The 21,218-nt window shown below is 48.2% G+C and overlaps 1 protein-coding gene across 1 annotated transcript in view; it reads right to left on the bottom strand.

Moving 5' to 3' along the window:
- Positions 1 to 21,218, bottom strand: part of GPALPP1 (GPALPP motifs containing 1) — a 116,734-nt gene that overhangs the window by 64,112 nt on the left and 31,404 nt on the right. The gene's annotated exons all lie outside the window — the stretch shown is intronic.

The raw sequence follows: 21,218 nt of genomic DNA on the forward strand, positions 1-21,218 counted from the left end.
TTTGAACACACCACACCCAAATCTAGATCTCTCTGCACGTTACATGGTTTTGCCCAATTGCTTACCTTTTTGGTTTACTAACAAACCTGAATAAGGCCCACAGTAGGATTTTGTACCCAGGTTTTTTCTATATCTGCTGTGACATTTGCGATATGCGTTACATACTGTACATCTTTTGTCGGGTTCACTACGATATGCCGGCGGCCGGGCTCCCGGCGACCAGCATACCGGCGCCGGGAGCCCGACCGCCGGCTTACCGACAGTGTGGCGAGCGCAAATGAGCCCCTTGCGGGCTCGCTCCGCTCGCCACGCTACGGGCACGGTGGCGCGCTACGGGCACGGTGGCGCGCTACGCGCACCACACTATTTTATTCTCCCTCCAGGGGGGTCGTGGACCCCCACGAGGGAGAATAAGTGTCGGTATGCCGGCTGTCGGGCTCCTGGCGCCGGTATACTGAGCGCCGGGAGCCCGACCGCCGGCATACTGAAGACCACCCCTTTTGTCTGGTAGGAAGCAAATACCTGTTTTTAAAATAGTTTTGACCATCTTAAGTCAAATAAATATTTCTACATACTACTCTATGTATATGTTCATATATTTTTATGAGGGATCATACTACCCTTCTGGTAACAAACAAGACTGGGAGCTTGACATGAAGCTTATACTCCTGTTGTGACGTGAAACAAACCGTTTTTGAGCCTTGATGTAAGTTATTATTAACAAAGCATAACACCTTAAGGGGCAGAGTCCCATTTGATCTATGTATATCATTCCACTATCTGGGCACCTTGCTGAGAGCCACATGATATCATACTGGAAGTGAAAGTTATGAAGATCCTGTTATATGCACTGATGTGAGTTTACATGAACTGAGTGTTTATCCTAAAGGGACAGCGTCCTATTTGTTTCAACTTTTCACATCTGTCCCTTGGGAGACTCATCACCCAGCACTTTCTTCTCCTTTTACATATGCATGAACATAGTTATCATACCACCACTGTAGGTCATGTATGATGACTGGTATTATAGGACCATCACTGAGGGATTTGTCCACAAGAGTTATTCACTAGAATAAAAGAACCCTACACTTGGAGCTCTACCTAGCACCCACTGGTTGTATATGGTTTACTGGATTTTACATATTTGGAAGAATTTAGTAGTTCTCGATCTGCGAAAAGGTATCAAAAGAATTTACATTTGTAAATGTAAATTAAAAAAACTGGAGTAATCTATGCAATATATAAAAAACTGGAGTAATCTATACAATAATAAGAATTTACTTACCGATAATTCTATTTCTCATAGTCCGTAGTGGATGCTGGGACTCCGTAAGGACCATGGGGAATAGCGGCTCCGCAGGAGACTGGGCACAAAAGTAAAAGCTTGAACTAGCTGGTGTGCACTGGCTCCTCCCCCCATGACCCTCCTCCAAGCCTCAGTTAGGATACTGTGCCCGGACGAGCGTACATAATAAGGAAGGATATTGAATCCCGGGTAAGACTCATACCAGCCACACCAATCACACCGTACAACCTGTGATCTGAACCCAGTTAACAGTATGATAAACGAAGGAGCCTCTGAAAAGATGGCTCACAACAATAATAACCCGAATTTTGTAACAATAACTATATACAAGTATTGCAGACAATCCGCACTTGGGATGGGCGCCCAGCATCCACTACGGACTATGAGATATAGAATTATCGGTAAGTAAATTCTTATTTTCTCTAACGTCCTAAGTGGATGCTGGGACTCCGTAAGGACCATGGGGATTATACCAAAGCTCCCAAACGGGCGGGAGAGTGCGGATGACTCTGCAGCACCGAATGAGAGAACTCCAGGTCCTCCTCAGCCAGGGTATCAAATTTGTAGAATTTAGCAAACGTGTTTGCCCCTGACCAAGTAGCTGCTCGGCAAAGTTGTAAAGCCGAGACCCCTCGGGCAGCCGCCCAAGATGAGCCCACCTTCCTTGTGGAATGGGCTTTTACAGATTTTGGCTGTGGCAGGCCTGCCACAGAATGTGCAAGCTGAATTGTACTACAAATCCAACGAGCAATCGTCTGCTTAGAAGCAGGAGCACCCAGCTTGTTGGGTGCATACAAGATAAACAGCGAGTCAGATTTCCTGACTCCAGCCGTCCTGGAAATATATATTTTCAGGGCCCTGACTACGTCCAGTAACTTGGAGTCCTCCAAGTCCCTAGTAGCCGCAGGCACCACAATAGGCTGGTTCACGTGAAACGCTGAAACCACCTTTGGGAGAAATTGAGGACGAGTCCTCAATTCTGCCCTATCCGTGTGAAAAATCAGGTAAGGGCTTTTATAAGATAAAGCCGCCAATTCTGAGACACGCCTGGCTGAAGCCAGGGCTAACAGCATTACCACCTTCCATGTGAGATATTTTAATTCCACAGTGGTGAGTGGTTCAAACCAATGTGATTTTAGGAACCCCAAAACCACATTGAGATCCCAAGGTGCCACCGGGGGCACAAAAGGAGGCTGTATATGCAGTACCCCTTTGACAAACGTCTGGACTTCAGGCACTGAAGCCAGTTCTTTTTGGAAGAAAATCGACAGGGCCGAAATTTGAACCTTAATGGACCCTAATTTTAGGCCCATAGACAGTCCTGTTTGCAGGAAATGTAGGAAGTGACCCAGTTGAAATTCCTCTGTAGGGGCCTCTTTGGCCTCACACCACGCAACATATTTTCGCCAAATGCGGTGATAATGTTTTGCGGTTACATCCTTCCTGGCCTTTATCAGGGTAGGGATGACTTCTTCTGGAATGCCTTTTTCCTTCAGGATCCGGCGTTCAACCGCCATGCCGTCAAACGCAGCCGCGGTAAGTCTTGGAACAGACAAGGTCCCTGCTGGAGCAGGTCCTTTCTTAGAGGTAGAGGCCACGGGTCCTCCGTGAGCATCTCTTGAAGTTCCGGGTACCAAGTCCTTCTTGGCCAATCCGGAACCACGAGTATAGTTCTTACTCCTCTCCTTTTTATGATTCTCAGTACTTTTGGTATGAGAGGCAGAGGAGGGAACACATACACTGACTGGTACACCCATGGTGTTACCAGAGCGTCCACCGCTATTGCCTGAGGGTCCCTTGACCTGGCGCAATATCTGTCTAGTTTTTTGTTGAGACGGGACGCCATCATGTCCACCTTTGGTTTTTCCCAACGGTTTACCATCTCTTGGAAGACTTTTGGATGAAGTCCCCACTCCCCCGGGTGAAGGTCGTGTCTGCTGAGGAAGTCCGCTTCCCAGTTGTCCACTCCCGGAATGAACACTGCTGACAGTGCTATCACATGATTCTCGGCCCAGCGAAGAATCCTTGCAGCTTCTGCCATCGCCCTCCTGCTTCTCGTGCCGCCCTGTCTGTTTACGTGGGCGACTGACGTGATGTTGTCCGATTGGATCAATACCGCCTGACCCTGAAGCAGGGGTTTTGCTTGACTTAGGGCACTGTAAATGGCCCTTAGTTCCAGAATGTTTATATGAAGAGATGTTTCCATGCTTGACCACAAGCCCTGGAAATTTTGTCCCTGTGTGACTGCTCCCCAGCCTCTCAGGCTGGCATCTGTGGTCACCAGGATCCAATCCTGAATGCCGAATCTGCTGCCCTCTAGTAGATGAGCACTCTGCAGCCACCACAGAAGAGACACCCTTGTCCTTGGCGACAGGGTTATCCGCTGATGCATCTGAAGATGCGATCCGGACCATTTGTCCAGAAGATCCCACTGAAACGTTTTTGCATGGAATCTTCCGAATGGAATCGCTTCGTAAGAAGCCACCATTTTTCCCAGGACCCTCGTGCACTGATGCACTGACACCTGGCCTGGTTTTAGGAGATTCCTGACTAGCTCGGATAACTCCCTGGCCTTCTCCTCTGGGAGAAACACCTTTTTCTGGACTGTGTCCAGAATAATTCCTAGGAACAGGAGACGTGTCGTTGGAATCAGCTGCGATTTTGGAATATTTAGAATCCACCCGTGCTGATGTAACACTAACTGAGATAGTGCTACTCCGACTTCTAACTGTTCCCTGGACCTTGCCCTTATCAGGAGATCGTCCAAGTAAGGGATAATTAAAACGCCTTTTCTTCGAAGAAGAATCATCATTTCGGCCATTACCTTGGTAAAGACCCGAGGTGCCGTGGACAACCCAAACGGCAGCGTCTGAAACTGATAATGACAGTTTTGTACTACAAACCTGAGGAACCCTTGGTGAGAAGGGTAGATTGGGACGTGGAGATAAGCATCTTTGATGTCCAGAGACACCATATAGTCCCCTTCTTCCAGGTTTGCTATCACTGCTCTGAGTGACTCCATCTTGAATTTGAACCTCTTTATGTAAGTGTTCAAGGATTTTAGATTTAAAATTGGTCTCACCGAGCCGTCCGGCTTCGGTACCACAAACAGCGTGGAATAATACCCCTTTCCCTGTTGTAGGAGAGGTACCTTGATTATCACCTGCTGGGAATACAGCTTGTGAATGGCTTCCAAAACTGCCTCCCTGTCGGAGGGAGACTTTGGTAGAGCAGACTTCAGGAACCGGCGAGGGGGAGACGTCTCGAATTCCAGTTTGTACCCCTGTGATACTACCTGCAGAATCCAGGGGTCCACTTGCGAGTGAGCCCACTGCGCGTTGAAATTTTTGAGACGGGCCCCCACCGTGTCCGAGTCCGCTTGTAAAGCCCCAGCGTCATGCTGAAGACTTGGCAGAAGCAGAGGAGGGCTTCTGCTCCTGGGAAGAAGCTGCCTGGTGCAGTCTTTTTCCTCTTCCTCTGCCCCGGGGCAGAAATGAGTTTCCTTTTGCCCGCTTGTACTTATGGGAACGAAAGGACTGAGTTTGAAAAGACGGTGTCTTTTTCTGCTGAGAGGTGACCTGGGGTAAAAAGGTGGACTTTCCGGCCGTTGCCGTGGCCACCAGGTCCGATAGACCGGCCCCAAATAACTCCTCCCCTTTATACGGCAATACTTCCATATGTCGTTTGGAATCCGCATCCCCTGACCACTGTCGCGTCCATAACGCTCTTCTGGCAGAAATGGACATAGCACTCACTCTTGATGCCAGGGTGCAAATATCCCTCTGTGCATCACGCATATATAGTAATGCATCCTTCAAATGCTCTATAGTTAGTAATATACTGTCCCTATCCAGGGTATCAATATTTTCAGTCAGGGAATCCGACCACGCCACTCCAGCACTGCACATCCAGGCTGAGGCGATTGCTGGTTGCAGTATAACACCAGTATGTGTGTATATACCCTTCAGGATATTTTCCAGCCTTCTATCCGTTGGTTCTTTGAGGGCGGCCGTATCAGGAGACGGTAACGCTACTTGTTTAGATAAACGTGTGAGCGCTTTATCTACTCTAGGGGGTGTTTCCCAATGCGCCCTAACCTCTGGCGGGAAAGGGTATAGTGCCAATAATTTATTAGAAATTAGCACTTTATCGGGGGAGACCCACGCTTTATCACACACCTCATTTAATTCATCTGACTCAGGAAAAGCTACTGGTAGTTTTTTCACTCCCCACATAATACCCTTCTTTGTGGTACTTGTAGTGTCAGAAATGTTCAATGCCTCCTTCATTGCCGTGATCATGTAACGTGTGGCCCTACTGGACATTACGTTTGTCTCCTCACCGTCGACACTGGACTCAGTATCCGTGTCTGGGTCTGTGTCGACCCACTGAGGTAACGGGCGTTTTATCGCCCCTGACGGTGTCTGAGACGCCTGGACAGGCACTAATTGATTTGTCGGCTGTCTCATGTCGTCAACAGTTTTTTGTAAAGTGCTGACATTGTCACGTAGTTCTTTAAATACAACCATCCAGTCAGGTGTCGACTCCCTAGGGGGTGACATCACTAACACAGGCAATTGCTCTGCTTCCACATCATTTTCCTCCTCATACATGTCGACACAATCGTACCGACACCCAGCACACACACAGGGAATGCTCTGATAGAGGACAGGACCCACTTAGCCCCTTGGGGAGACAGAGGGAGAGTTTGCCAGCACACACCAGAGCGCTATATATATATATATATATATATATATATATATATATATATATATATATATATATATATATATATATATATATATATATATATATATATATATAGGGATAACCTTATATAAGTGTTACTCCCTTTTATAGCTGCTGTTTATAATTTAGCTGCCAATAGTGCCCCCCCTCTCTCGTTTTTACCCTGATTCTGTAGGGACTGCAGGGGAGAGTCAGGGAGCAGTCCTTCCAGCGGAACTGTGAGGGAAAATGGCGCTTGTGTGCTGAGGAGATAGGCTCCGCCCCTTCACGACGGACTTATCTCCCGCTTTTTTCTGGAAAACTGGCAGGGGTTAAATACATCCATATAGCCCAGGAGCTATATGTGATGTATTTCTTTTGCCATCCTAAGGTATTTCTGTTTTTATTGCATCTCAGGGCGCTCCCCCCCAGCGCCCTGCACCCTCAGTGACCGGAGTGTGAAGTGTGCTGAGAGCAATGGCGCACAGCTGCAGTGCTGTGCGCTACCTTAGTTGAAGACAGGAACGTCTTCTGCCGCCGATTTCACCGGACCTCTTCGTTCTTCTGGCTCTGTAAGGGGGCCGGCGGCGCGGCTGCGGGACCCATCCAGGCTGAACCTGTGATCGTCCCTCTGGAGCTAATGTCCAGTAGCCTAAGAAACCCAATCCACTCTGCACGCAGGTGAGTTCGTTTCTTCTCCCCTTAGTCCCACGATGCAGTGAGCCTGTTGCCAGCAGGACTCACTGAAAATAAAAAACCTAAAATAAACTTTTACTCTAAGCAGCTCAGGAGAGCCACCTAGCATGCACCCTTCTCGTTCGGGCACAAAAATCTAACTGAGGCTTGGAGGAGGGTCATGGGGGGAGGAGCCAGTGCACACCAGCTAGTTCAAGCTTTTACTTTTGTGCCCAGTCTCCTGCGGAGCCGCTATTCCCCATGGTCTTTACGGAGTCCCAGCATCCACTTAGGACGTTAGAGAAATATAAATAACTGTAGTAAAGTATCTATCATTTAACACTTTTGTGTATGCCAAGTGCCATATCCCAGTAACCATCATCCTTATGCTCTGTTCACACTGATTTTATTACGACCAGCAGCTGTCACTTTTATTATTAACCATACAACTCTTGTTATTTCCAACAGTTTCCAGACACAGCATCTGGCCATGCCTTGAAAAGGATACAACCATTTGCCAATAAACTCTGGCCACTTTGAGGCGGTTTAACTCTAGAAAGAGCAGTTTCCAGTACGTTATTTAAATTAATTATGGACAGCCACAGACAGCAGTATATGTAATATAATACATTTGTCAGTCACTGCAGTGGGGTTTTAAGTCCCTACTAAACTGCAAGCTGTCCTAATGCTATAGCTATACCACCGGTATCAATGTGGAAAGACTTAACAGGATTCATGTAACGTGCACATGACACTTCCTACTAGATGAAGGTCAGTACACATACAGTGTAATAAGGAGGAGACTTTCTGTGGCGACAGCAGAGACTGAATATCATTGTTTCCAATTAGTGCACGCATGACTCCACACTGAAACAGAATTAAATCTAATGATTTATTAGCTATGTGCTACAGATAGTTAAGCTAATCAACAGAGTTACTTTCATGTAATGTTACCAACAGAACATGAAACACACCAGTACTGTAGATATTTTGGCTATATGTATATGAAGTAGTGCAGCCAAGTCACTTTAGACCCCTTCTTGTGAGGATTGGATATCTGTGCTGGGATTATGCATTTGCTGCGGCTTCATCATGTCACAGCTGTGCACACTGAACAGGATGCCACTTAGGACAACAAGACATAGGGTATGGCCAAACTGATTATTATGATGTTAGCTAGCAATAATGTATACCAACTCAAGTAGATTCAGGTCATGTATAATGAATAGTTAATGCCGATAACCTAGTAGTAGAACTGCCAAATTCTGGGTCTGATGGACTCAACAAAAATACAAAATGTGGAGACAGTCTTTATGCAAGCCATGTCACTTTCTCCAGCATCTCATCTCACTAAAAAAGCCAAAGGCTTCAGCATGCAACAGCACAACCAGCAGAAAAAAATAAATAAAAATAAATAAATAAAATAAATAACCAAGGAGGTAATGCAGTGTCACCGAGATGGACTCTGCTGCATTCAGACTGCAAATGCCGGATCCTACCCGGTAAGACAAACGTGTACTTACCGGGTGGGATCCGGCATTTGCACTCCGCTGCTGGCTTTCCGACCCGGCAATATACCGGGTCGGTTGCCATAACAACGGAGCGCGCAGCAGCAGCAGGGGCGGGGGTGGAGGCGGCGTCGGGAGATGAGCTCATCTCCAGCGCCGCCTCTCCCTATCTTGTGAATGGGAACCGTGTCGCATCGACACGGCTCCCATTCACACCACACCTGACCCGGTAATCAACCCGGGTAAAAACCTTCTTTTTTACCGGGTTGATTTACCGGGTCAGGCGACCCGCTAAATCGGCCAGTGTGCTTTCACATCGCACACTGACCCGGTTCGACACGGCAATATGCCGTGTCGGTACCGGGTTATTTGTGCGATGTGAAAGGGTAAGAGTAATGCGCAACCCAGAAGTCCTGATAGAAAGGAAGCCACAGGATGAAAAATGGAATCACCCACAACGCTGAGCAATGTACAAGAGTTCAAGAAGAACTGGAAAAAGTCAGGGACATGGTCATCTCCAATGGCAGAATCGTCATTTAACATTGTAACCATCCTGAAACAAATACAAGGGCTTGACCCTCATAGGCAATTCCGGTAAGAGATTGCCCTACATAGCCATTCTGGTTAACACTACTGGCATAGTACTAGTACAGAGACAGACAGACAGACAAGAACTACAATCTAGTCCAGGAATGTTGGGAGAAATAACACTCTCATGCTGCATCCAAAGGATAAAGACACAGCCCAACTGGTCAGCCAGGGACAGAGGTTGTGCTCAAAGAACAAAGCCTTCAGGAAGTAGAACAGGGCTATGGGTAGGAGCCCTGTACCCACCAGTTAAAATGAAGACCAGCCACTAGTTGTCCTGTGGAGAACCGCAACCCTCCGTGCAGGATCCTTAAGTTTAAAACCCATAGGTAGACTTAAGTCACAGGAGCAGAACACTGAAAAATGGAGGACATATACACCCCTGTAAAACAAACCACAATCCTGCTGATAGCTACACGCTACTCTTCTGCAACGAGAGGGGTAACACTAGTCAAAGAAAATATGGAAGTGGAAAACTACCCTGGTTAGTATCCAGCACAGATATGTGAAAATGCGGACAAACCTGCTGGAGACCTTAACAATGGCGGCAATCATCATATCGGCCTAGCCCACTCACGATACTAAAGCCTGATAAGCCAGTTAATGTTCCAAGACCCAAAAGATGCCCACTTCAACTGAGAATTCAGTGAGTTAGAAGTCTTGTGAAAAATCACAGAGTGAGCCATAGAAATGGCTGACCCTCTGCACTAGGAGTGGAAAGTGTGTTAAAAGTACTGTCAGAGATGAGAGGCAGAGAACACCACAGACTGCCCTAGTGGTTATGGAGCCAGCTGGCTGTAGCCCCATATCCTTAGCCACTCTCCACCTATTATACTTATCCTCCTCCTTTCCTGGTAATCTTCTCTACCAGCGTTCAATATTCCGTAGACAAAAAATAAATAAAATAATTATTCTTCTAAGACTAAAATAAGAATTTACTTACCGATAATTCTATTTCTCGGAGTCCGTAGTGGATGCTGGGGTTCCTGAAAGGACCATGGGGAATAGCGGCTCCGCAGGAGACAGGGCACAAAAGTAAAGCTTTCCGATCAGGTGGTGTGCACTGGCTCCTCCCCCTATGACCCTCCTCCAAGCCAGTTAGGTACTGTGCCCGGACGAGCGTACACAATAAGGGAGGAATTTTGAATCCCGGGTAAGACTCATACCAGCCACACCAATCACACCGTACAACTTGTGATCTAAACCCAGTTAACAGTATGATAACAGCGGAGCCTCTGAAAAGATGGCTCACAACAATAATAACCCGATTTTTGTAACTATGTACAAGTATTGCAGATAATCCGCACTTGGGATGGGCGCCCAGCATCCACTACGGACTCCGAGAAATAGAATTATCGGTAAGTAAATTCTTATTTTCTCTATCGTCCTAGTGGATGCTGGGGTTCCTGAAAGGACCATGGGGATTATACCAAAGCTCCCAAACGGGCGGGAGAGTGCGGATGACTCTGCAGCACCGAATGAGAGAACTCCAGGTCCTCCTTAGCCAGGGTATCAAATTTGTAGAATTTAGCAAACGTGTTTGCCCCTGACCAAGTAGCTGCTCGGCAAAGTTGTAAAGCCGAGACCCCTCGGGCAGCCGCCCAAGATGAGCCCACCTTCCTTGTGGAATGGGCATTTACATATTTTGGCTGTGGCAGGCCTGCCACAGAATGTGCAAGCTGAATTGTATTACACATCCAACTAGCAATAGTCTGCTTAGAAGCAAGAGCACCCAGTTTGTTGGGTGCATACAGGATAACAGCAAGTCAGTTTTCCTGACTCCAGCCGTCCTGGAACACATTTTCAGGGCCCTGACAACATCCAGCAACTTGGAGTCCTCCAAGTCCCTAGTAGGTGCAAGGCACCCCAATAAGCTGGTTCAGGTGAAACACTGACACCACCTTAGGGAGAGAACTGGGGACGAGTCCGCAGCTCTGCCCTGTCCGAATGGACAAACAGATATGGGCTTTTTTGAGAAAAAAACACCAATTTGACACTCGCCTGGTCCAGGCCAGGGCCAAGAGCATGGTCACTTTTCATGTGAGATGCTTCAAATCCACAGATTTGACTGGTTTTAAACCAATGTGATTTGAGGAATCCCAGAACTACGTTGAGATCCCTCAGTGCCACTGGAGGCACAAAAGGGGGTTGTATATGCAATACTCCCTTGACAAACTTCTGGACTTCAGGAACTGAAGCCAATTCTTTCTGGAAGAAATTCGACAGGGCCGAAATTTGAACCTTAATGGACCCCAATTTGAGGCCCATAGACACTCCTGTTTGCAGGAAATGCAGGAAACGACCGAGTTGAAATTTCTTTGTGGGGCCTTCCTGGCCTCACACCACGCCATATTTTCGCCACATGTGGTGATAATGTTGTGCGGTCACCTCCTTTCTGGCTTTGACCAGGGTAGGAATGACCTCTTCCGGAATGCCTTTTTCCCTTAGGATCCGGCTTTCCACCGCCATGCCGACAAACGCAGCTGCGGTAAGTCTTGGAACAGACATGGTACTTGCTGAAGCAAGTCCCTTCTTAGCGGCAGAGGCCATAAGACCTCTGTAAGCATCTCTTGAAGTTCCGGGTACCAAGTCCTTCTTGGCCAATCCGGAGCCATGAGTATAGTTCTTACTCCTCTACGTCTTATAATTCTCAGCACCTTAGGTATGAGAAGCAGAGGAGGGAACACATACACGACTGGTACACCCACGGTGTTACCAGAACGTCCACAGCTATTGCCTGAGGGTCTCTTGACCTGGCGCAATACCTGTCCCGTTTTTTGTTCAGACGGGACGCCATCATGTCCACCTTTGGTATTTCCCAACGGTTTACAATCATGTGGAAAAAACTTCCCGATGAAGTTTCCACTCTCCCGGGTGGAGGTCGTGCCTGCTGAGGAAGTCTGCTTCCCAGTTTCCATTCCCGGGATGAAACACTGCTGACAGTGCTATCACATGATTTTCCGCCCAGCGAAAAGTCCTTGCAGTTTTTGCCATTGCCCTCCTGCTTCTTGTGTCGCCCTGTCTGTTTACGTGGGCGACTGCCGTGATGTTTTTCCCACTGGATCAATACCGGCTGACCTTGAAGCAGAGGTCTTGCTAAGCTTAGAGCATTATAAATTTACCCTTAGCTCCAGTATATTTATGTGGAGAAAAGTCTCCAGACTTGATCACACTCCCTGGAAATTTTTTCCTTGTGTGACTGCTCCCCAGCCTCTCGGACTGGGCTCCGTGGTCACCAGCATCCAATCCTGAATGCCGAATCTGCGGCCCTCTAGAAGATGAGCACTCTATAACCACCACAGGAGAGACACCCTTGTCCTTGGATATAGGGTTATCCGTTGATGCATCTGAAGATGCGATCCAGACCATTTGTCCAGCAGATCCCACTGAAAAGTTCTTGCGTGAAATCTGTCGAATGGAATTGCTTCGTAGGAAGCCACCATTTTTACCAGGACCCTTGTGCAATGATGCACTGTTTTTAGGAGGTTCCTGACTAGCTCGGATAACTCCCTGGCTTTCTCTTCCGGGAGAAACACCTTTTTCTGGACTGTGTCCAGAATCATCCCTAGGCACAGCAGACGTGTCGTCGGGATCAGCTGCGATTTTGGAATATTTAGAATCCATCCCTGCTGTTGTAGCAGTATCCGAGATAGTGCTACTCCGACCTCCAACTGTTCCCTGGACTATGCCCTTATCAGGAGATCGTCCAAGTAAGGGATAATTAAGACGCCTTTTCTTCGAAGAAGAATCATCATTTCGGCCATTACCTTGGTAAAGACCCGGGGTGCCGTGGACAATCCAAACGGCAGCGTCTGAAACTGATAGTGACAGTTCTGCACCACGAACCTGAGGTACCCTTAGTGAGAAGGGCAAATTTGGGACATAGAGGTAAGCATCCCTGATGTCCCGGGACACTATATAGTCCCCTTCTTCCTGGTTCGTTATCACTGCTCTGAGTGACTCCATCTTGATTTGAACCTTTGTAAGTGTTCAAAAAAATTTTTTAGAATAAGTCTCACCTAGCCTTCTGGCTTCAGTACCACAATATAGTGTGGAATAATACCCCTTTCTTGTAGTAGGAGGGGTAATTTAATTATCACCTGCTGGGAATACAGCTTGTGAATTTTTTCCCATACTGCCTCCTTGTCGGAGGGAGACCTTGGTAAAGCAGACTTCAGGAGCCTGCGAAGGGGAAACGTCTCGACATTCCAATCTGTACCCCTGGGATACTACTTGTAGGATCCAGGGGTCCTGTACGGTCTCAGCGCCATGCTGAGAAACTTGTCAGAAGCGGTGGAACGCTTCTGTTCCTGGGAATGGGCTGCCTGCTGCAGTCTTCTTCCCTTTCCTCTATCCCTGGGCAGATATGATCTTATAGGGACGAAAGGATTGAGGCTGAAAAGACGGTGTCTTTTTCTGCAGAGATGTGACTTAGGGTAAAAACGGTGGATTTTCCAGCAGTTGCCGTGGCCACCAGGTCCGATGGACCGACCCCAAATAACTCCTTTATACGGCAATACACCTTTGTGCCGTTTGGAATCTGCATCACCTGACCACTGTCGTGTCCATAAACATCTTCTGGCAGATATGGACATCGCACTTACTCTTGATGCCAGAGTGCAAATATCCCTCTGTGCATCTCGCATATATAGAAATGCATCCTTTAAATGCTCTATAGTCAATAAAATACTGTCCCTGTCAAGGGTATCAATATTTTTAGTCAGGGAATCCGACCAAGCCACCCCAGCTCTGCACATCCAGGCTGAGGCGATCGCTGGTCGCAGTATAACACCAGTATGTGTGTATATACTTTTTACGATATTTTCCAGCCTCCCGTCAGCTGGTCCTTGAGGACGGCCCTATCTATAGACGGTACCGCCACTTGTTTTGATAAGCGTGTGAGCGCCTTATCCACCCTAAGGGGTGTTTTCCAACGCGCCCTAACTTCTGGCGGGAAAGGGTATACCGCCCATAATTTTCTATCGGGGGGAACCCACGCATCATCACACACTTTATTTAATTTATCTGATTCAGGAAAAACTATGGTAGTTTTTTCACATCCCACATAATACCCTCTTTTGTGGTACTTGTAGTATCAGAAATATGTAACACCTCCTTCATTGCCTTTAACGTGTGGCCCTAATAAGGAATACGTTTGTTTATTCACCGTCGACACTGGATTCAGTGTCCCTGTCTGTGTCTGTGTCGACCGACTAAAGTAAACGGGCGTTTTAAAACCCCTGACGGTGTTTTTGAGACGTCTGGACCGGTACTAATTGTTTGTCGGCCGTCTCATGTCGTCAACCGACCTTGCAGCGTGTTGACATTATCACGTAATTCCCTAAATAAGCCATCCATTCCGGTGTCGACTCCCTAGAGAGTGACATCACCATTACAGGCAATTGCTCCGCCTCCTCACCAACATCGTCCTCCTACATGTCGACACACACGTACCGACACACAGCACACACACAGGGAATGCTCTGATAGAGGACAGGACCCACTAGCCCTTTGGAGAGACAGAGTGAGAGTTTGCCAGCACACACCAAAAACGCTATAATTTTATATAGGGACAACCTTATATAAGTGTTTCTCCCTAATAGCATCTTTATATAGATATTTATATCGCCAATTAGTGCCCCCCCTCTCTGTTTAAACCCTGTTTCTGTAGTGCAGTGCAGGGGAGAGCCTGGGAGCCTTCTCTCCAGCCTTTCTGTGAGAGAAAATGGCGCTGTGTGCTGAGGAGATAGGCCCCGCCCCTTTTCCGGCGGCCTCGTCTCCCGCTCTTAGTGAAGTTTGGCAGGGGTTAAATATCTCCATATAGCCTCTGGGGGCTATATGTGAGGTATTTTTAGCCAGTATATAGGTTTACATTTGCCTCCCAGGGCGCCCCCCCCCCAGCGCCCTGCACCCTCAGTGACTGCGTGTGAAGTGTGCTGAGAGGAAAATGGCGCACAGCTGCAGTGCTGTGCGCTACCTTTAGAAGACTGCAAGGGTCTTCAGCCGCCGATTCTGGACCTCTTCTTACTTCAGCATCTGCAAGGGGGCCGGCGGCGCGGCTCCGGTGACCATCCAGGCTGTACCTGTGATCGTCCCTCTGGAGCTGATGTCCAGTAGCCAAGAAGCCAATCCATCCTGCACGCAGGTGAGTTCACTTCTTCTCCCCTCTGTCCCTCGTTGCAGTGATCCTGTTGCCAGCAGGACTCACTGTAAAATAAAAAACCTAAGCTAAACTTTCTCTAAGCAGCTCTTTAGGAGAGCCACCTAGAATTGCACCCTTCTCGGCCGGGCACAAAAATCTAACTGGCTTGGAGGAGGGTCATAGGGGGAGGAGCCAGTGCACACCACCTGATCGGAAAGCTTTACTTTTGTGCCCTGTCTCCTGCGGAGCCGCTATTCCCCATGGTCCTTTCAGGAACCCCAGCATCCACTAGGACGATAGAGAAATATAATATACAGGAGGCTTAGCATTGCGGGGATATAGCTTCCAGGTTAAGTGCCCAGAGTTATTACATTACTCCCAAAGTAAAACCATTGTTGGCACAGAATACGGATTTCTGTTCTCACCTTCCTGAGCGTGCGAGCAGAAATCGGTGTTAACCAATGCCTCAAAGCTAGTCGCAGGCTTAACACGTGCAGTAACTGCATTGTGACGGCACTTAACCCAGGAGATGAAGCTTACTGCAACTATGCCCCGAACACCTATTCTCAAATTGCATTAAATCTTTGCGACTTCGCTGCGCTATGCAATTTTTTAAAATATGCGTCTGGAAAAATACTAATCCTAAGTACTTGGTACGTTATTAGGTTTTTAAGACAACATTCTGTAAAATTAAGCAAATTTGGGTAAAAAGGCAAAAGACAGAGGTCCTACACGAGTGGCTTACGCCACTGCTTTGCTCTATGCGTCATTATTCTTAATGTGCTACTTTATACCAAAATACCAATCCTCAATTCTTACATAATTAGCAAATTAAGCATGGGAATTGCCACACCGTGCAGAGTATGGGGAGGGCAGGGGAGGGAAGGGAAGGAAGTCGAAAATTATAAATAAGAATTTACTTACCGATAATTCTATTTCTCGTAGTCCGTAGTGGATGCTGGGGACTCCGTAAGGACCATGGGGAATAGCGGCTCCGCAGGAGACTGGGCACAAAAGTAAAGCTTTAGAACTACCTGGTGTGCACTGGCTCCTCCCCCTATGACCCTCCTCCAAGCCTCAGTTAGGATACTGTGCCCGGACGAGCGTACACAATAAGGAAGGATTTTGAATCCCGGGTAAGACTCATACCAGCCACACCAATCACACCGTATAACTCGTGATCTAAACCCAGTTAACAGCATGATAACAGAGGAGCCTCTAGAAAAGATGGCTCACTACAGCAATAACCCGATTTTTTGGTAACAATAACTATGTACCAGTATTGCAGACAATCCGCACTTGGGATGGGCGCCCAGCATCCACTACGGACTACGAGAAATAGAATTATCGGTAAGTAAATTCTTATTTTCTCTAACGTCCTAAGTGGATGCTGGGGACTCCGTAAGGACCATGGGGATTATACCAAAGCTCCCAAACGGGCGGGAGAGTGCGGATGACTCTGCAGCACCAAATGAGAGAACTCCAGGTCCTCCTCAGCCAGGGTATCAATTTTGTAGAATTTTACAAACGTATTTGCTCCTGACCAAGTAGCTGCTCGGCAAAGTTGTAAAGCCGAGACCCCTCGGGCAGCCGCCCAAGATGAGCCCACCTTCCTTGTGGAGTGGGCATTTACAGATTTTTGGCTGTGGCAGGCCTGCCACAGAATGTGCAAGCTGAATTGTACTACAAATCCAACGAGCAATAGTCTGCTTAGAAGCAGGAGCACCCAGCTTGTTGGGTGCATACAGGATAAACAGCGAGTCAGATTTTCTGACTCCAGCCGTCCTGGAAACATATATTTTCAGGGCCCTGACAACGTCTAGCAACTTGGAGTCCTCCAAGTCCCTAGTAGCCGCAGGCACCACAATAGGTTGGTACAGGTGAAACGCTGAAACCACCTTAGGGAGAAACTGAGGACGAGTCCTCAATTCCGCCCTGTCCGAATGGAAAATCAGATAAGGGCTTTTACAGGATAAAGCCGCCAATTCTGACACGCGCCTGGCCCAGGCCAGGGCCAACAGCATGATCACTTTCCATGTGAGATAGTTTAACTCCACAGATTTAAGTGGTTCAAACCAATGTGACTTTTGGAACCCAAAAACTACATTGAGATCCCAAAGTGCCACTGGAGGCACAAAAGGAGGCTGTATATGCAGTACCCCTTTTACAAACGTCTGAACTTCAGGGACTGAAGCTAGTTCTTTTTGGAAGAAAATTGACAGGGCCGAAATTTGAACCTTAATGGACCCCAATTTCAGGCCCATAGACACTCCTGTTTGCAGGAAATGTAGGAATCGACCCAGTTGAATTTCCTCCGTCGGGCCTTACTGGCCACGCACCACACTATTTCGCCAAATGCGGTGATAATGTTTTGCGGTTACATCCTTCCTGGCTTTGATCAGGATAGGGATGACTTCATCCGGAATGCCTTTTTTCCTTCAGGATCCGGCGTTCAACCGCCATGCCGTCAAACGCAGCCGCGGTAAGTCTTGGAACAGACAGGGTCCTTGCTGGAGCAGGTCCCTTCTTAGAGGTAGAGGCCACGGATCCTCCGTGAGCATCTCTTGAAGTTCCGGTTACCAAGTCCTTCTTGGCCAATCCGGAGCCACGAATATAGTGCTTACTCCTCTCCATCTTATCAATCTCAGTACCTTGGGTATGAGAGGCAGAGGAGGGAACACATACACTGACTGGTACACCCACGGTGTTACCAGAGCGTCTACAGCTATTGCCTGAGGGTCCCTTGACCTGGCGCAATACCTGTCGAGTTTTTCCCAACGGTTTATAATCATGTGGAAGACTTCTGGGTGAAGTCTCCACTCTCCCGGGTGGAGGTCGTGTCTGCTGAGGAAGTCTGCTTCCCAGTTGTCCACTCCCGGAATGAATACTGCTGACAGTGCTATCACATGATTTTCCGCCCAGCGAAGAATCCTTGCAGCTTCTGCCATTGCCCTCCTGCTTCTTGTGCCACCCTGTCTGTTTGCGTGGCTGACTGCCGTGATGTTGTCCGACTGGATCAACACCGGCTGACCTTGAAGCAGAGGTCTTGCTAAGCTTAGAGCATTGTAAATGGCCCTTAGCTTCAGGATATTTATGTGAAGTGATGTCTCCAGGCTTGACCATAAGCCCTGGAAATTCCTTCCCTGTGTGACTGCTCCCCAGCCTCGCAGGCTGGCATCCGTGGTCACCAGGACCCAGTCCTGAATGCCGAATCTGCGGCCCTCTAGAAGATGAGCACTCTGCAACCACCACAGGAGGGACACCCTTGTCCTTGGTGACAGGGTTATCCGCTGATGCATCTGAAGATGCGACCCGGACCATTTGTCCAGCAGGTCCCACTGGAAAGTTCTCGCGTGGAATCTGCCGAATGGGATTGCTTCGTAGGAAGCCACCATTTTACCCAGAACCCTTGTGCATTGATGCACTGAGAGTTGGCTCGGTTTTAGGAGGTTCCTGACTAGCTCGGATAACTCCCTGGCTTTCTCCTCCGGGAGAAACACCTTTTTCTGGACTGTGTCCAGGATCATCCCTAGGAACAGAAGACGAGTCGTCGGAACCAGCTGCGATTTTGGAATATTGAGAATCCAATCGTGCTGCCGCAACACTACCTGAGATAGTGCTACACCGACCTCCAACTGTTCCCTGGATCTTACCCTTATCAGGGAATCGTCCAAGTAAGGGATAACTAAAATTCCCTTCCTTCGAAGGAATATCATCATTTCGGCCATTACCTTGGTAAAGACCCGGGGTGCCGTGGACCATCCATACGGCAGCGTCTGAACTGATAGTGACAGTTCTGTACCATAAACCTGAGGTACCCTTGGTGAGAAGGGTAAATTGGGACATGAAGGTAAGCATCCTTGATGTCCCGAGACATCATGTAGTCCCCTTCTTCCAGGTTCGCAATCACTGCTCTGAGTGACTCAATCTTGAATTTGAACCTCTGTATGTAAGTGTTCAAAGATTTTAGATTTAGAATCAGTCTCACCGAGCCGTCCGGCTTCGGTACCACAACAATGTGGAATAATACCCCGTTCCCTGTTGCAGGAGGGGTACCTTGATTATCACCTGCTGGGAATACAGCTTGTGAATGGCTTCCAAAACTGTCTCCCTGTCAGAAGGAGACATCGCTAAAGCCGACTTTAGGAAACGGCGAGGGGGAGACGTCTCGAATTCCAATTTGTACCCCTGAGATATCACCTGAAGGATCCAGGGGTCTACTTGTGAGTGAGCCCACTGCGCGCTGAAATTCATTGAGACGGGCCCCCCACCGTGCCTGATTCTGCTTGTAAAGCCCCAGCGTCATACTGAGGGCTTGGCAGAGGCGGGAGAGGGTTTCTGTTCCTGGGAACTGGCTGATTTCTGCAGCCTTTTTCCTCTCCCTCTGTCACGGGGCAGAAATGAGGAACCTTTTGCCCGCTTGTCCACGAAAAGACTGCGCCTGATAATACGGCGTCTTCTCATGTTGAGAGGCGACCTGGGGTACAAACGTGGATTTCCCAGCTGTTGCCGTGGCCACCAGGTCTGAAAGACCGACCCCAAATAACTCCTCCCCTTAATAAGGCAATACTTCCAAATGCCGTTTGGAATCCGCATCACCTGACCACTGTCGTGTCCATAACCCTCTACTGGTAGAAATGGACAACGCACTTAGATTTGATGCCAGTCGGCAAATATTCCGCTGTGCATCACGCATATATAGAAATGCATCTTTCAAATGCTCTATAGGCAATAATATACTGTCCCTATCTAGGGTATCAATATTTTCAGTCAGGGAATCCGACCACACCAACCCAGCACTGCACATCCAGGCTGAGGCGATTGCTGGTCGCAGTATAACACCAGTATGTGTGTAAATACATTTTAGGATACCCTCCTGCTTTCTATCAGCAGGATCCTTAAGGGCGGCCATCTCAGGAGAGGGTAGAGCCCTTGTTCTTACAAGCGTGTGAGCGCTTTATCCACCCTAGGGGGTGTTTCCCAACGCACCCTAACCTCTGGCGGGAAAGGATATAATGCCAATAACATTTTAGAAATTATCAGTTGTTATCGGGGGAAACCCACGCATCATCACACACCTCATTTAATTTCTCAGATTCAGGAAAACTACAGGTAGTTTTTCCTCACCGAACATAATACCCCTTTTTGGTGGTACTCGTATTATCAGAAATGTGTAAAACATTTTTCATTGCCTCAATCATGTAACGTGTGGCCCTACTGGAAGTCACATTTGTCTCTTCACCGTCGACACTGGAGTCAGTATCCGTGTCGGCATCTATATCTGCCATCTGTGGTAACGGGCGCTTTAGAGCCCCTGACGGCCTATGAGACGTCTGGACAGGCACAAGCTGAGTAGCCGGCTGTCTCATGTCAACCACTGTCTTTTATACAGAGCTGACACTGTCACGTAATTCCTTCCAACAGTTCATCCACTCAGGTGTCGACCCCCTAGGGGGTGACATCACTATTACAGGCAATCTGCTCCGTCTCCACATCATTTTTCTCCTCATACATGTCGACACAAACGTACCGACACACAGCACACACACAGGGAATGCTCTGATAGAGGACAGGACCCCACTAGCCCTTTGGGGAGACAGAGGGAGAGTTTGCCAGCACACACCAGAGCGCTATATATATATATATATACAGGGATAACCTTATATAAGTGTTTTTCCCCTTATAGCTGCTGTATTGTTAATACTGCGCCTAATTAGTGCCCCCCTCTCTTTTTTAACCCTTTCTGTAGTGTAGTGACTGCAGGGGAGAGCCAGGGGAGCTTCCCTCCAACTGAGCTGTGAGGGAAAATGGCGCCAGTGTGCTGAGGAGATAGGCTCCGCCCCTTTTTCGCGGACTTTTCTCCTGCTTTTTTATGGATTCTGGCAGGGGTTAAAATTCATCCATATAGCCCTGGGGGCTATATGTGATGTATTTTCGCCAGCCAAGGTGTTTTTATTGCTGCTCAGGCCGCCCCCCCCTAGCGCCCTGCACCCTCAGTGACCGAAGTGTGAAGTGTGCTGAGGAGCAATGGCGCACAGCTGCAGTGCTGTGCGCTACCTTGGTGAAGACAGGACGTCTTCTGCCGCCGATTTTCCGGACCTCTTCTGTCTTCTGGCTCTGTAAGGGGGCCGGCGGCGCGGCTCTGGGACCCATCCATGGCTGGGCCTGTGATCGTCCCTCTGGAGCTAATGTCCAGTAGCCTAAGAAGCCCAATCCACTCTGCACGCAGGTGAGTTCGCTTCTTCTCCCCTTAGTCCCTCGATGCAGTGAG

Source organism: Pseudophryne corroboree, chromosome 2 (genome assembly GCF_028390025.1).
Source record: "Pseudophryne corroboree isolate aPseCor3 chromosome 2, aPseCor3.hap2, whole genome shotgun sequence".
NCBI classification, from domain to species: Eukaryota; Metazoa; Chordata; class Amphibia; order Anura; family Myobatrachidae; genus Pseudophryne; species Pseudophryne corroboree.